This window comes from Macrotis lagotis, chromosome X (genome assembly GCF_037893015.1).
Source record: "Macrotis lagotis isolate mMagLag1 chromosome X, bilby.v1.9.chrom.fasta, whole genome shotgun sequence".
Classification (NCBI taxonomy): domain Eukaryota; kingdom Metazoa; phylum Chordata; class Mammalia; order Peramelemorphia; family Peramelidae; genus Macrotis; species Macrotis lagotis.
The window spans coordinates 387,049,967-387,064,704 of NC_133666.1; the positions used below are offsets into that span (position 1 = coordinate 387,049,967).

The 14,738-nt window shown below is 36.9% G+C and overlaps 1 long non-coding RNA gene across 2 annotated transcripts in view; it reads left to right on the forward strand.

The window, feature by feature from the left end:
* Nucleotides 1-386: 386 nt before the first annotated feature.
* The window catches only part of LOC141503258 (uncharacterized), a 171,691-nt gene continuing 157,339 nt past the window's right edge, over nucleotides 387-14,738 (forward strand). For both annotated transcript variants that reach the window (XR_012472795.1, XR_012472796.1), the window contains exon 1: nucleotides 387-550. This is a non-coding gene — a long non-coding RNA (uncharacterized LOC141503258). The remainder of the gene's footprint in view (nucleotides 551-14,738) is intronic.

Genomic DNA, 14,738 nt, shown 5'->3' on the forward strand with positions numbered 1-14,738 from the left:
CCCAAGCTTTTTGTTCTGGGTCCAGGATCTAGTTCCTGATTCATGGGCCTATGCAACCCAGGCATTGCTTATACAGAGATTTGTTTCCTCCTTTATGCCAAGGCTTTGCCTATGAAGCAGCTTTCTGACCTAGTCCCATTTGTTGCACTGGCATTCCCAGGGCTCAGACTTTGTCTTCTGAGCTGGGGTTGGGACACTTAAGGCTGATCTGCTGCCTAGTGAGCTGGGACCTGAGCTGCATTGTGGCTAAGAGCTTCCTGTTGACTTCCCCATTTTCCTGCCTATTCTGGGCTATAGTTCCCCTTTTCCCCAGAAGAGAGGAACATTTGCTGAAGATCCTCCATTGGGTTGAGAACTTGTTTCATTCTTTTATTGATGTGATCTGTAGCTTTAAGGTTTGCTAGAGGCTTCATTTAAAGTTGTTTCAAGAAATGCTCTGGAAACTTCTTAGCCTCATGCTGCTATCTTGCCTCTTCCCTGGAAGTTCCCTGGCTTGGATAGATCTGGATTCTAATCCTGCCTCTGATACATATTGGTTGAGTTACTCTAGGTAAGTCATTTAACTTCGCAGTCTTCCAAGCAACTCCCTAAGACTATAAGATTTAGAGCAAGTACTAATCTGCATTGGCTGGAGAAATTTCCTTACTGGGTGTTCTCTAAACCAATTTCATAATGATAATGACAAGCATTTATAAAGTACTTTAAGATTTGTAAGAGATTTTACCAATATTACATCATTTATTCTTCATAACAACCCTGGGTGGAAGATCCTACTTTGAAATCACAGGTCCCATTCAAAAAAAAAAAAAAAGATCCAAACAAGAATAGCTGACATTTAAATTGCCCTTTAAAGTATGTAAAGTGCATTATATGTCTTATCTCATTTAAACATGTGCACTTCCCATACAACATTTTTCCAGCCTGTTGACAACATGGCTAGCAGACTATTTGTGTGTGTGTGTCTATATATATATATATATATATATATATATATATATATATATATATATATATATATATAAATGGCAGGCTATATTTGGAGGCAAAGATATTTTCTTTGCGAGCACACAGCTTTACTTTTCAAGGTAAAAGAAGAACCTTGATTTATTTCTTAAATAGAATAAAGCACAAGGATTTGTGGTTTGTCAAAGTATTAGTTCTACTTTTAGCTCTCTTTGGTGTCAAATTGTTGCTTCAAAGCAAAAAAAATACATTGCATGCCAAGTTATTTTCCAAAACATTTGAAACTTGCTATTTCAACAGTTCCAAAAAAATTCATCATTATTACCTTCTATGAGAAAGCTGCTTTGATAGTTCTTGCCTTAAGAAGCTTAGCTTCCAGTTGTGACTTTTGAGTTAGATTTATAAACAGCTATATGATAAATTTGATTACAAAAAGCACTTGAGAACCCTGCATAAAGTGATTAGATGTCCAACCGATAAGCTAATTCATTCATAGGTCTTCAAGTAAATGCAAAAGACCTTTGAATTGTATTGACGGTGCATAAAAATTAGGTTCAGAGATGAAGAAAAGTTGGCCACATTCCAGAGATTGTCCACAAATTATCAAGTGAGTTGAAAAATGGATCCATAACTTCTGTAGTTATTTCCAGAAGTCCCCTGAAGTGGAATCACGAGGTCAGGGGGAGGAGGAGAAGGAAAGGTCTCAGGTTCAGCTAGATTTCCTTTCCCCATCTAGGTGGGGAATCTTTCCAATGATGTCCTAATTGTATCTCTCTGGATTGGATCAGCTGATAACAGGGTCTGCATGTGTCAATGTGAATAGATGTCACAGATTCATTATGTTTAAGGAGGAATGTATTGATCATTTCAAGAATGGAAAAGGATTTATAGCAACTGGAGCTCTGAGTTACCCATCACCTTTCTAAACTTGAGACTACATTGTCTTGAACCTTATATGTGACTTGAACTCAATAAGACCATAAGAAGGAAATGTAGCTGAACTCTGGACCCAACTCATCAGTGAGAGTGTGAGGGAATAAGGATTCTTTTATTTAGGCTATTAAAAAAATGAATATGAGAGAGAGAGAGAGAGAGAGAGAGAGAGAGAGAGAGAGAGAGAGAGAGAGAGAGAGAGAGAGAGAGAAGATGAAGAAGAAGAAGAAAGAAAAATAAGGGAAAGAAGGAATGAAGAGTAAGAAATAGGAGAGGTGAAAGACAAGAGGGAAAAGATGGAAGTAAGAGATCTCAGACTGATATAGAGTCTTCTCAAGGGCTCATGGAATTGTTGATTTTTTTTCTTTGCAGCAAAAGTTCTATTGTTGCTCATTTCTGGAAAGTTCCAAAAATGTTTGGGGCTTTCTGTCAAGTGGGTACATTACTTTCATCCTTGGGAGTTTAAAATAGGAAGTAAAAATTGACTCAAGAACATATAGACGTAAAAATTGTAGAGCATCTTCCGTATTCATTCAATTATCAAGTCAAATCAGTAATCAAATTAGTTGATTGATATTTTGCAGTAGGTCTCCCTTTTTCTCTCCATACTCCAGCCATCCTAGTTAAGTTCATTACCTCTCACTTGTCCTGCTACAATAATTCTCATTACATAGCTGTCAAATTCATAGTCTAAAAACAGAACTACGACTATATCACTTCTCTGTTCAAGAAGTTCCAGTGGCTCCTTAAGGATCATTTAAAGAAGACATCCTGAGGCCTTTATGATTTGGTTTTAATCTATCTTTCTAGACAGCTTTCCTCTTTCTCCTCCTCTCATGCTTTTGGTTCCAGCCCAAATAGCCTAATTGCTGCTTATGACAATCCATTTTTATGTTGTTACATTTCTTCAATTTGTGCCTTCCTATACAGTGTCCACTACATCTGGAATACTCTCCTTTCTCACGTCTACCTTTTGAAATTGTGAATTCCTTTTAGCTAAGATTCCTTATATGTTATGGTGTTTCTTTCCCCTTTCCCCCTTCCTATTGAAATATAATCATTTATATGTTTGAGGGGTTAATTTCAGAGACTGGAGAGTTTTCGGGTTTATTTGGGTTCTTTTTTTTCAGGATTTTCAGCTCTTTCTCCCTATTTAGCACAAATGTTCTCTAAATGGATGATTATATAGTGTTACCTCTGCACCATTAGAAAGTAAAAGCAGGATCTAATGCATAACTTATATATTCAAATGATTGTTGTTGTTGTTGTTGATTATTCTGAGAACAGTTGATTATGTTCTAATATTAGGGAGAAATGTATTGGATCACAATTGTTTTCAATGTTTCTCCTGGTTTTATAATTATCTTTCATGTCTGGTGTCCTTCCCTTTCTTGATGTATGAGACAATGATGCTCATAATCTTTCACCATCATTTTTTTTTGCAAGGCAAATGGGGTTAAGTGGCTTGCCCAAGGCCACACAGCTAGGTAATTATTAAGTGTCTGAGACCAGATTTGAACCCAGGTACTCCTGACTCCAAGGCTGGTGCTTTATCCACTACGCCACCTAGCCTCCCCTCACCATCATTTTCCATGAGATTTTATGAAATGATGTATTTTCTAAATCTGGATTGTCCTTATTTTCATAGGTCTTCAACTGACAAAGAAAGTATCAAGGGTTTGCTGACTAAGGCAACAAGTTTTGTTATCTTCATTTATAGAATTTGATTTACATCAGTAAGAAATGGTGATTATCTGTCTCAATATCTGTTCCCTAATCCATTTAAAAATACATCAGGTTGAAGTAATTTTAACTGCTTATATTTATTTTTATTCTTCAAGTTTTCATGCATTTTTAGCTTTTTTCTAACAAATAAGTAATCTGGATAATTATTTAATAATGATTAATTAATTAAATGAATTTAGTGACTAAGGTGATTAAGTAATCCCACATTAGTAATGACAACATTATCTTATGATCAATTCCCATTTTTGTTATGTTTTCTAGCTCTGAATATGCCTAACTCTCCATATTTTTTTTTTAAATTTTTGCAAGGCAAATGGGGTTAAGTGGCTTGCTCAAGGTCACACAGCTAGATAATTATTAAGTGTCTGAGGCCGGATTTGAACTCAGGTACCCCTGACTCCAGGGTTGGTGCTCTATTCACTGTGCCACCTAGCCACCCCTCCATAACTTTTCTTAAAGAAATTATTCATGCTATAGAGTCTTGAGATACACATGAGAACCTTTGAACTCTTGTAATTCTTTTTTCCTAGGATCTTCCAACATCTTTTTAACCATTGTCTCTTATTCCCACTTTTACATTGAAATTAATGAATATTAAATTATATTTTGATTTATTTATTGTGTTTTATTGAGTTTTCACAAAATTTTGGGTTTTTTTATTTTGAGAAACAAAGTGTTGCTTAAAAAAGAAACTATTTTCATGCTAATGTTTTTATCATAAATGCTTCACAAAAATAATATGGGGGGGCAGCTAGGTGGCACAGTGGATAGAGTACCAGCCCTGGAGTCAGGAGTACCTGAGTTCAAATCCGGCACTTAATAATTACCTAGCTGTGTGGCCCTGGGAAAGCCACTTAACCCCATTGCCTTGCAATACATACATACATACATACATACATACATACATACATATATATATATACATGTATATATATATATATGAAAATCTGTGACTCATCTTTTCATTTAGTTCTTTCTGTCTTCAAGTTCATTTATTGGTTGTTTCAAGATTCATGCTGCTAAGTGCTTTCACTAGTATGTCAGTTCACTGGTCCTTTGACAAGAATATCATATTTAGCATATCATTAGTTAGCTTTGTTTTTATAAATAGTCTAAAAATTTCCTGATTCATAGAATCTCCTGCCTACCTTTGCTACCCCTCTGATATTGTCATTGCAGAATGGACCACACAAGACTGGAGTTCCTTTTGCTTTTTCCTTTGTTTCATAGGTTACTATACTCATAGAATTTACCTACAAATGGAAGATGCCATAGACATGAGCCTCTCCATTCATTGATAGACAGGTCCTTTGCTGTTCCTGGTGTTGTGCTTGAAAATTTTCTTGTACTATAGTGGGACCTCTAATGTCCCCTTTATACTATTGGAATTCTCTCCAACTGCATTTTAAAAAGCTGATAAAATATTAAAGAAATGGAAAAACCTAGAAAAATGATATTTTCTACTATGTCAATAAAGATTAATATTCATGCATTCAATTTGCATTCTTGTGGGCATAATGATCCAGTATGAAGGACACTGGATAGGGAATAAGAAGACCTGAGTCTTTTCTGTCATTTCTGTTTTTTTAGTAAGATTTTATTTATTTTGAGTTTTACAAATTTTCCTCTAATCTTACTTCCCTCCCTCCACCCCCCACAGAAGGCAGTCAGTCTTTACATTGTTTCCATGGTATACAATGATCCAAATTGAATGTGATGAGAGAGAAATCATATATTAAGGAAGAAACAAAGTATAAGAGAGCAAGTTCAGACAATAAGATATCAGTTTTTTTTTTCCTAAATTGAAGGTAATAGTTCTCAGTCTGTTGAAACTCCACAGTTCTTTCTCTGGATACAGATGGTATTCTCCATCGAAGACAGCCCAAAATTTTCCCTGATTGTTGCACTGATAGAATGAGTAAGTCCATTAAAGTTGATCATCACCCCCATGTTGCTATTAGGGTGTAAAATGTTTTCCTGGTTCTGTTCATCTCACTTAGCATCAGTTCCTGCAAATCCCTCCAGGCTTCCCTGAATTCCCATCCCTCCTGGTTTCTAATAGAACAGTAGTGTTCCATGACATACATATACCATAGTTTGCTAAGCCATTCCCCAGCTGAAGGACATTTACTTGATTTCCAATTCTTTGCCACCACAAACAGGGTTGCTATGAATATTTTTGTACAAGTGATGTTTTTACCTTTTTTCATTATCTCTTCAGGGTATAGACCCAGCAGTGGTATTACTGGATAAAAGGGTATGCACATTTTTGTTGTCCTTTGAGTGTAGTTCCAGACTGCTCTTCAGAAAGGTTGGATGACTTCACAGCTTCACCAACAATATATTATTGTCCCAGATTTCCCACAACCCTTTCAACAATGATCATTGTCCTTTCTGGTCATATTGGTCAGTTTCAAAGGTGTGAGGTGGTACCTCAGAGAAGCTCTAATTTGCATTTCTCTAATAAATAATGATTTAGAGCAATTTTTCATATGACCTTTGATTGCTTTGATCTCCTCATCTGTAAATTGTCTTTGCATATCCTTTGACCATTTCTCAATTGGGGAATGACTTTTTAAATTGACTCAGCTCTGTATGTTTTAGAAATGAGTTCTTGTCAGAAATACTAGTTGTAAAGATTATTTCCCAGTTTGCTACATTTTTTAAATCTTGGTTACAGTGGTTTTGTCTGTGCAAAAGCTTTTTAATTTAATGTAATCAAAATATCTAGTTTGTTTTTAGTGATGTTCTCCATCTCTTCCTTCATCATAAACTGCTTCACTTTGCATAGATCTGACAGGTAAACTACTCCTTGATCTTCTAGTTTACTTATAATATTGCTTTTTTATGTCTAAATCCTGTATCCATTTTGATCTTATCTTGGTATAGGGTATGAAGTGTTGGCCTAATCCAAGTTTCTTCCATACCAACTTCCAATTTTCCCAGCAGTTTTTTGAAGATAGAGTTTTTATCCCAGTAGCTGGACTATTTGGGTTTATCAAACAACAGATTATTATAATCATTTCCTGATATTGTACCTAATCTATTCCACTGGTCCACTTCTCTGTTTCTTAGCCAATACCAGACAGTTTTGATGACTGATGCTTTATAATATAATGTTAGATCTGGTAGGGCTAAGCTACCTTCTTTTGCACTTTTTTTCATTGAATCCCTGGAAATTCTTGACTTTTTATTTCTCCTGATAAATTTACTTACAACTTTTTCTAACTCATTAAAATATTTTTTTTGAATTTTGATTGGTAGGGCACTAAACAAGTAGTTTAGTTTTGGTAGAATTGTCATTTTTGATTATGTTGGCTTGGCCTATCCATGAGCAGTTGATGTTTGCCCAGTTATTTAATTCTGATTTTATTTGTGTGAGAAGTGTTTTGTAATTGTTTTCAAAGTTTCTGAGTCTGCCTTGGCAAATAGACTCCCAGGTATTTTTATATTGTCTGAGGTTACTTTGAATGGGATTTCTCTTTCTAGCTCTTCCTGCTGTAACTTGCTAGTCATATATAGAAAAGTTGAGGATTTATGAGGGTTTATTTTATATCCTGCAACTTTGCTAAAATTGCTAATTTTTTGCAGTAGTGTTTTGAATGATTTATTGGGATTCTCTAGGTATATTATCATGTCATCTGCTAAGAGTGAGAGTTTTGTCTCTTCCTTCCCAATTCTAATTCCTTCAATTTCTTTTTCTTCTCTTATTGCTGAAGCTAATATTTCTAATACGATATTGAATAGTAGTGGTGATAATGGGCATCCTTGTTTCACCCCTGATCTTATTGGGAATGCCTCTAGCCTCTCCCCATTAAATATAATGCTTGTTGATGGTTTTAGATAGATACTGCTTATTATTCTAAGGAACAGTCCATTTTCCTAATGTTGAAGCAACCTTGCATTCCTGAGATAAATCCTACTTGTTCATAATGTATTATCCTAGTGATAACTTGTAATCATTTTGCTAGAATTTGATTTAAGATTTTTGCATCTTTATTCATCAGGGAGATAGGTCTATAATTTTCTTTCTCTGTTTTAACTCTTCCTGGTTTAGGTATCAATATCATATTGGTACCATAGAAAGAGTTAGGCAGAGTTCCATCTTCTCCTATTTTTCCTAAGAGTTTATATAGAATTGGGACCAATTTTTCCTTAAATGTTTGGTAGAATTCACTTGTGAATCCATCAGGCCCTGGAGATTTTTTTCTTAGGGAGTTCAATGATAGCTTGTTGAATTTCTTTTTCTGAGATAGGGTTATTTAAGTATTTATTCTCCTCTTCATTTATTGAATAGCAGTTTTTTTATTACTCCTTTTTCCCCACCTTTTTTCATGTGTCTCTGGAATCTCCTGCTTGATATCCAAATGTTCTATTTACCTCTGTTTTTTTCATCAGGTAATGTTGGAAATCTTCCATTATATATTTTTTAGGTTTTTGTAAGGCAAATGGGGTTAAGTGGCTTGCCCAAGGCCACACAGCTAGGTAATTATTAAGTGTCTGAGACCGGATTTGAACCCAGGTACTCCTGACTCCAGGGCCGGTGCTTTAACCACTGCGCCACCTAGCCGCCCCCTTCCATTACATTAAATGTCTGTCTTTCACCCTGGAAGAGAAGGCTCAGCTTTTCTGGGTAGTGGATTCTTGACTGTATTCTAAGCTCCCTTGCTCTTTGGGATATCTCATTACAGGCCCTTTGATCCCTTAATGTTGATGCAGCCAGGTCCTGTATAATCCTAACTGTGGCTCCTTGGTATTTAAATTGTTTCTTTCTGTCTACTTGCAGGATTTTCTTTAAGTGATGGTTCTGAAATTTGGCCACAACATTCCTTGGTGTTTTCATTTTAGGATCTCTTTCAAGAGGGGATCTATGTATTTGTTTTTTTTAGGTTTTTGCAAGGCAAATGGGGTTAAGTGGCTTGCACAAGGCCACACAGCTAGGTAATTATTAAGTGTCTGAGACGGGATTTGAACCCAGGTCCTCCTGACTCCAGGGCTGGTGCTTTATCCACTACCCTACCTAGCCACTCCCTATGTATTCTTTCAATAACCATTTTGCCCTCTGGTTCCATGATATCAGGTCAATTTTCCATCAGTAAATCCTGTAATATTTAGTCTAGGCTTTTTTTTTCTGTCTTCAATGTTTTCAGGAAGGTCTATAATTGTCAGGTTGTCCTTTCTTGATCTATTCTCAAGGTCAGTGGTTTTGCTGATGAGGTATTTTACATTTTCTTCTATTTTTTCCCCTTTTTGGTTCTGTTTAACAGTTTCTTGCTGCCTCATGAAGTCATTAGTTTCTATAGACTCCATTCTTTTTTTTTTTGAGAAGAATTTTCATTATTTACCTTGCAGCTCCTTTTCCAATTTGTCAATACTATTTTTGAAGGAGTTTCCCATTTGACCAATTGGAGTTTTGAGAGAATTCTTTTCTTTTTGCATTTGTCCAATTGTATTTTCCAGTGATTTGTTTTCTTGTTGCAAGGTGGGTTTCTTTCTGGGGTTTCTTTTCCCATATTTTCCAGTTGATTTTTAAACTCCTTCCTTATATCTTCAAGGAAGTTTTTCCGTGCTGGAGACTAGATCATATTCTCCTCTGAGGTTCTATGTCTCTCTGAGTTAGGGTCTTTTCCTCCAAGAATTTTTCTATGGACCCTCCTTTTCACTTTTTTTCCTTTTCTTCATTTTACTAAGACCCTGTGCTGGGGAGGGGCTGGTTCACAATGCTTTGGTGTTGGGATTTCTCGAGGCTTTACTCACTGAGTGTAATATCTCCAGCTGACCAGTAGGGGGTACTGGTTGCTTTCTCTGGAGTGTCTGTGACCTTGATTGAGAACCTCACCTTTGGCCTAGAGGGAGTGGTTGAAGCTGTTAAATACTTTTGTCTTCAATCAATGGTGGCCTCTACCCTGGGGTGAGGTCATCCCTCTGCCTATTGTCAGAGGAGCTGGTTCTGCTGCTCACACACCTGCACCTAGGGCAAAAGTAGTCTGTAACTCTGTTTGTTCCAGGAAGAGGCTTCAGTTGAAATGGAGGTTTGGACTCTGACTTCCTCTGGACCAGGGAAGCTCAGGGATTGATGTCTGCAGCTCTCCATCACTGGAACTCTCCATCCAGCCCTGTGGGCAAGCTTCAGATGGTCAGCGCCACCACCAATGCCTCTGCTCCCCAGTTGACCCAAGCCCCCATGGTCTACCAGGCTCTAGCCCCTCTGCTGATCAAGTAGTCTGATTTTCAGGCCCCCAGGCTCCAGAGTCCAACCACACTGCTGATCAGGTCAATCCTCAGCTAATCCAGGCTCCCAGACTCTCACCAGTCCAATGTTCCTAGCAGAGTCTGCCCTCTGTCCTCTGCACCTGGACTCACCCAGGACTGTGGAAGACAAATCTTGAGGTAGATCTTCTTCTCCTAGCTTCTTTCTGGGTTTTGTCATTGGATTTCTGTTAAGAAGTTTGTTTCATATTATTTATGAAGGAAGATCAGGAGACTTTAGATCTGTGCCTGTTGTCTCTCTGCCATCTTGACTGGAAGTCTGTCATTTTTTTTTTAGATTTTTCAAGGCAATGGGGTTAAGTGGCTTGCCCAAGGCCACATGGCTAGGTCATTTTTAAGTGTCTGAGGTTGGATTTGAACCCAGGTACTCCTGAATCCAAGGCCGGTGCTCTATTCACTGCGCCACCTAGCCGCCCCTCTGTCATTTCTTAATGTAGTGATTGAAAGAGTCACTGAATCTCTTTGAACCTCAATTTCTTAATCTATGAAATAAGGATTTTAGACAAAGTTGCACTTGAGGTTCATTACAGTTAAAAGCCTATGAATCTATCATTTCATGATACATTGAAAACCTCATGTGGTATGGTGGAAAGAATACCGTATTTGGAGTCAGAGGTCCAACTTCTAATATAGATCAAATTATGTAAGTTTTTCTGACCTCAAGTGTTGGATTCTAGTTCTAAATCCATGTTCCTTTGATCATGCTAAACTCATGAAGTGAGTCAGTGACATTCAGGACAAAAGTTGAGGGCTCAGTCTTTCAAAGCTCAATCTTTTGTTCCTTAGACCATCAAATTATATCTCCTTTTTCAAAAGATTTTTCATCAAGGGCAGCTGTGAATTTTACTATTTTTTAAAATGTCCTTTGATCCAACAATATCACTACTAGGTCAATTTCCAAAAACGATTAAGGAAAAAAGAAATGAACCTATTTGTTCTAAAATATTTATAGCAGTTATCTTTGTGATGGTAAAGTACTAGAAATTGTAGAGATGTCCATCAATTGGGTAATGGCTGATTGTGATGTATACTATTCTGTAAGAAATGATGAGTTTGGTGATCATAGAAAAAAAATGGATAGACTTACATAGAATAATGAAGAACAAAATGAGCAGAATCAAGAGAATGTTTTTTACAGTAACAGCAATATTGTTTTATGAACAATTTTGAATGACTAAGTTATTTCTATCATAAATACCATTAACTGCAAAGGAAATATGAAGCAAGAGGCTATTTCCATCAAGAGAAAGAAGTGATAAATAGACATATGTTTATAATGATTTTATATATAAATATACATACAGACAGACATATTTATGTCTAATGATAGGCATTTCTAGGGTGGGGGGGAGGGAAGAAAAAAATGAAAAAAATTGCATGATAACTTTATTATATTGTGAAAAGGATAACAAGAACATAATAGATTTGCACTTTTATATGCAATTTTATTTTTATTATAATATTTTATGGAAATATTTGTTTTATTACATAAATTAAAAATAGAATAAAATAAATAAAATTTTAAATAGTCAAATATTGTATAGGAATAAGGAGTTGATAATTGTGTTTATAAAGCAGGTCTAGAGTTTCAAGCTACACTTTAGGGAGCATTAATAATCTAAAGGGTATTTTGATTAAGAAAATAAAGATGGTGAAAACCTCTGTTTTATGCCAGTTATAGATCAATTTAAGGGAATGAAAATGTTTAGGTTAAAAAGAAGACTTTGGTTGGATTGGGGGAGGCACATTATCTGTGTTTAAAGATTACCACATGAAAGAGTGATTTGACTTGTGTTGCTTGACTCTAGAAATCACTTGGTAAAAGCATTGGGTGGAAGTTTCAAAAAAAAAGAAAAGAAAATTTAAGATTGATGTAAGGAAAAACTTCTTAACAATTAGTTATCCAATAGTAAAATGGACCTTCCCAGGGGGAAGAATGGGTAACAAGTTCTTCCTTACTTGAGGTTAAAGCAAATACTGGGTGACAACTTGTCAGATGTGTTATAAAGGGAATTCATTTTCAGGTACAGGTTATGTTAAATGTACTGGACTAGGGGCTGAGTTCCTTTAAAATTCTACATAAATCTTTAAATTTGTATTATTACTAGTTCCTGGCAACAAGATTCAGACTAATTTCATTTCAAAAATATGGACAAGGTTTCCTGATTTTTTTTTCTTCTGGGGAATTGTTAATCATTAATGGAATACCACTGGCTTGCCTCCCCAAGGCATCAGGATGATTGAGGTAATGAAGAAGGATAGAAATGGTGAGAGCACTTCGGAGATTAAAATGTGTCCCAAGAAATTGGATGATGCAGAATGATCTGAGAAGAGAGTGGTCAGGGGGAAATCAGATACAATAACCTGGAAGTTCATCTTCCTTTCCACTAAAAATGGGTGTTAGAGTAATCTGGTGTTATGTTCCATGACATGAGAGATGGTGATGTTTTGATTTCATACCAAGAAATGAAAACTAGGCCAAGGAAAGAGATTATTTACTGGTTTGGTAGCAGCTGAGAGTGTTGCCTACATGTCACTGCCAATTGAATGAAGGAAACATAAAAGACAAATTCATGGGAGAAGAGAGTAAAAATGGAGCTTAGGGAATTCTGACTCTAAGGCAAAAGGGAAGAATAATGACAATTTGGGAGCAGTAATTACTCAGAAAGTGGGACAACATTCATTGAAATATTTATGGATTCTAGGGTGGTGGCAGATGCCTGAAGTGGTTACTAATGGAAGACTGGAGCTGGTAGGTGGCTTGAGTTTGGGACTTTTGAGCTGTAAAAGGGTTGAAGTCAATGGAAAATCAGTAAATGAGAAAATCAGAATATCAGTTAATCAGGTACTGGTATGGTAAACTCATGGGAATGCTTGAAATCCAGACCTCCAAAGAGGGGCAAACTGGTCTAGTTCAGAAATGAAACTGGTCAAAGCTTCTGTGGCTAAATGGTGTGATTAGGTTGTGAGTGACTGTTAGTCTGACTTTAAAAAAAGAAATAAAAGAATAAAAGGAAATTCATAAAATACTATATATGTCTCCCTTATCATCCCTCCTATCATAGTTTATTGCTTTGGGATAATCCATTTTCCCTTCTTCTCTCATTTTTTTTTCATTTGTGATGACTATAATCAAAGATTTCATCACCTCTATTCTTTCTTTTTTATACTCTGGAAAAAATCTGACCTATTTATTTTTTTCTATTTAATATTTATTTATTCTCATTTTCTAAAAATGTTTTTTATACATTAATAAAATATTCTTGTTTAAGAGTAAACAAAATACCCCCTCCCCCCCAAAAAATATAGACTTGCTTGAGCAATAACGTAAAGGGGAGAGAAAAAATTAAAATAAAAAATAATAGTAATAATTGTAGGTATGGCCCGGTGGCACAATGGATGGAGCACCAGCCCTGGAGCCATGAGCAACTGAGCCCACATCTGGCCCTGTACACCCAACAATCACCCAGCCATGTGACATGCAAGCCACCCCAACCCCACTGCCCTGCAAAAACCAAAAAAGAGAAAAAAGAAAAAAGAAAAAAAAGACCCAAAATAAAATAAAATAGTAATAATAGTAGGGGTGGCTGGGTGGTGGACAGAGCATTGGCCCTTGAGCCAGGAGCACCCAGCTCCAAATTCAGCCTCAGACACCCAACGATCACCCTGCTATGAGGCCCCAGGCAAGCCACCCAGCCCCATTTGCCCTGCACCCCCCAAAAAATAATAATGATAAAAAATGTGCTTCAGTCTGTGTTCCAATACCACCAACTCTGTCATGGGTGGACCACATTCTTTATGATAAGTCCATCACAAAAGTTACTTCCATATTTTTCCACTGTTACCATTGCTGATCGCAATGCCCTCCTTTTGTATTTTTCTACTACCATGTACTATATTTTCTCTCTCCTTTTACTCTGACTCTGCTGTAGGGTAGCTGAGTGGCACAGCACACAGACCTCTGGCCCTGGGGCCAAGAGGCCCTGAGCCCACATACCACCCCTTAAGCCCATCATCCACCTGGCCCTATGGTCCCAGACAGGCCACCCAATCCCAGCTCCTTGCAAGAAGTAAAAAAGAACATGTATTATATCTGACCACTCTCCCCCCATGGTCTATCCTCTCCTCCTTCATTCACATCCCCACCCCTTCCCCCTGTCCCCACCTTCTTCTTATTCCACATGCCTATACCCCATTGAGTATATATGCTGTTTCCTCTTCTAGCCACCTCTGATGAGAGCGAAGATTCCCTCATTCCCCCTTGCTTTCCTTCCTTCCATATCATTGCAATAGCTCATTGTAACAAAGAAAAATTTTATTATATGAAATATCTTGGCCTATTCCCCCCTCTCCTTTTTCTTTCTCCGTTTACATTTCCCTTTTTTCTATTGACTCCATTTTTACACCATATTTTATCTTCAAATTCAGCTTTCTCCTGTGCTTCAACTATAAAAGCTCCTTCTACCTGCTCTATTAACTGAGAAGGCTCATATGAGTATTATCAGTGTCATTTTTCTATGCAGGAATACATGCAGTTCATCATCATTAAGTCCCTCATATTTCCCCCCCTCTCCTCCAATCTCCATGCTTCACCTGAGTCCTGTATCTGAAAATCAAACCTTCTGTTCAGCTCTGGCCATTCTAACAGGCACATTTGAAATTCCCCTGGTTCATTGAAAGTCCATCTTTTTTTCCTGGAAGAGGACATTCAGTTTGGCTGGGAAGTTGATTCTCGGTTGCACTATAAGCTCTTTTGCCTTCCGGCATATTATATTCCAAGCCCTACCAGCTTTTAATGTAGTTGCTGCTAAGTCCTGTGAAATCCT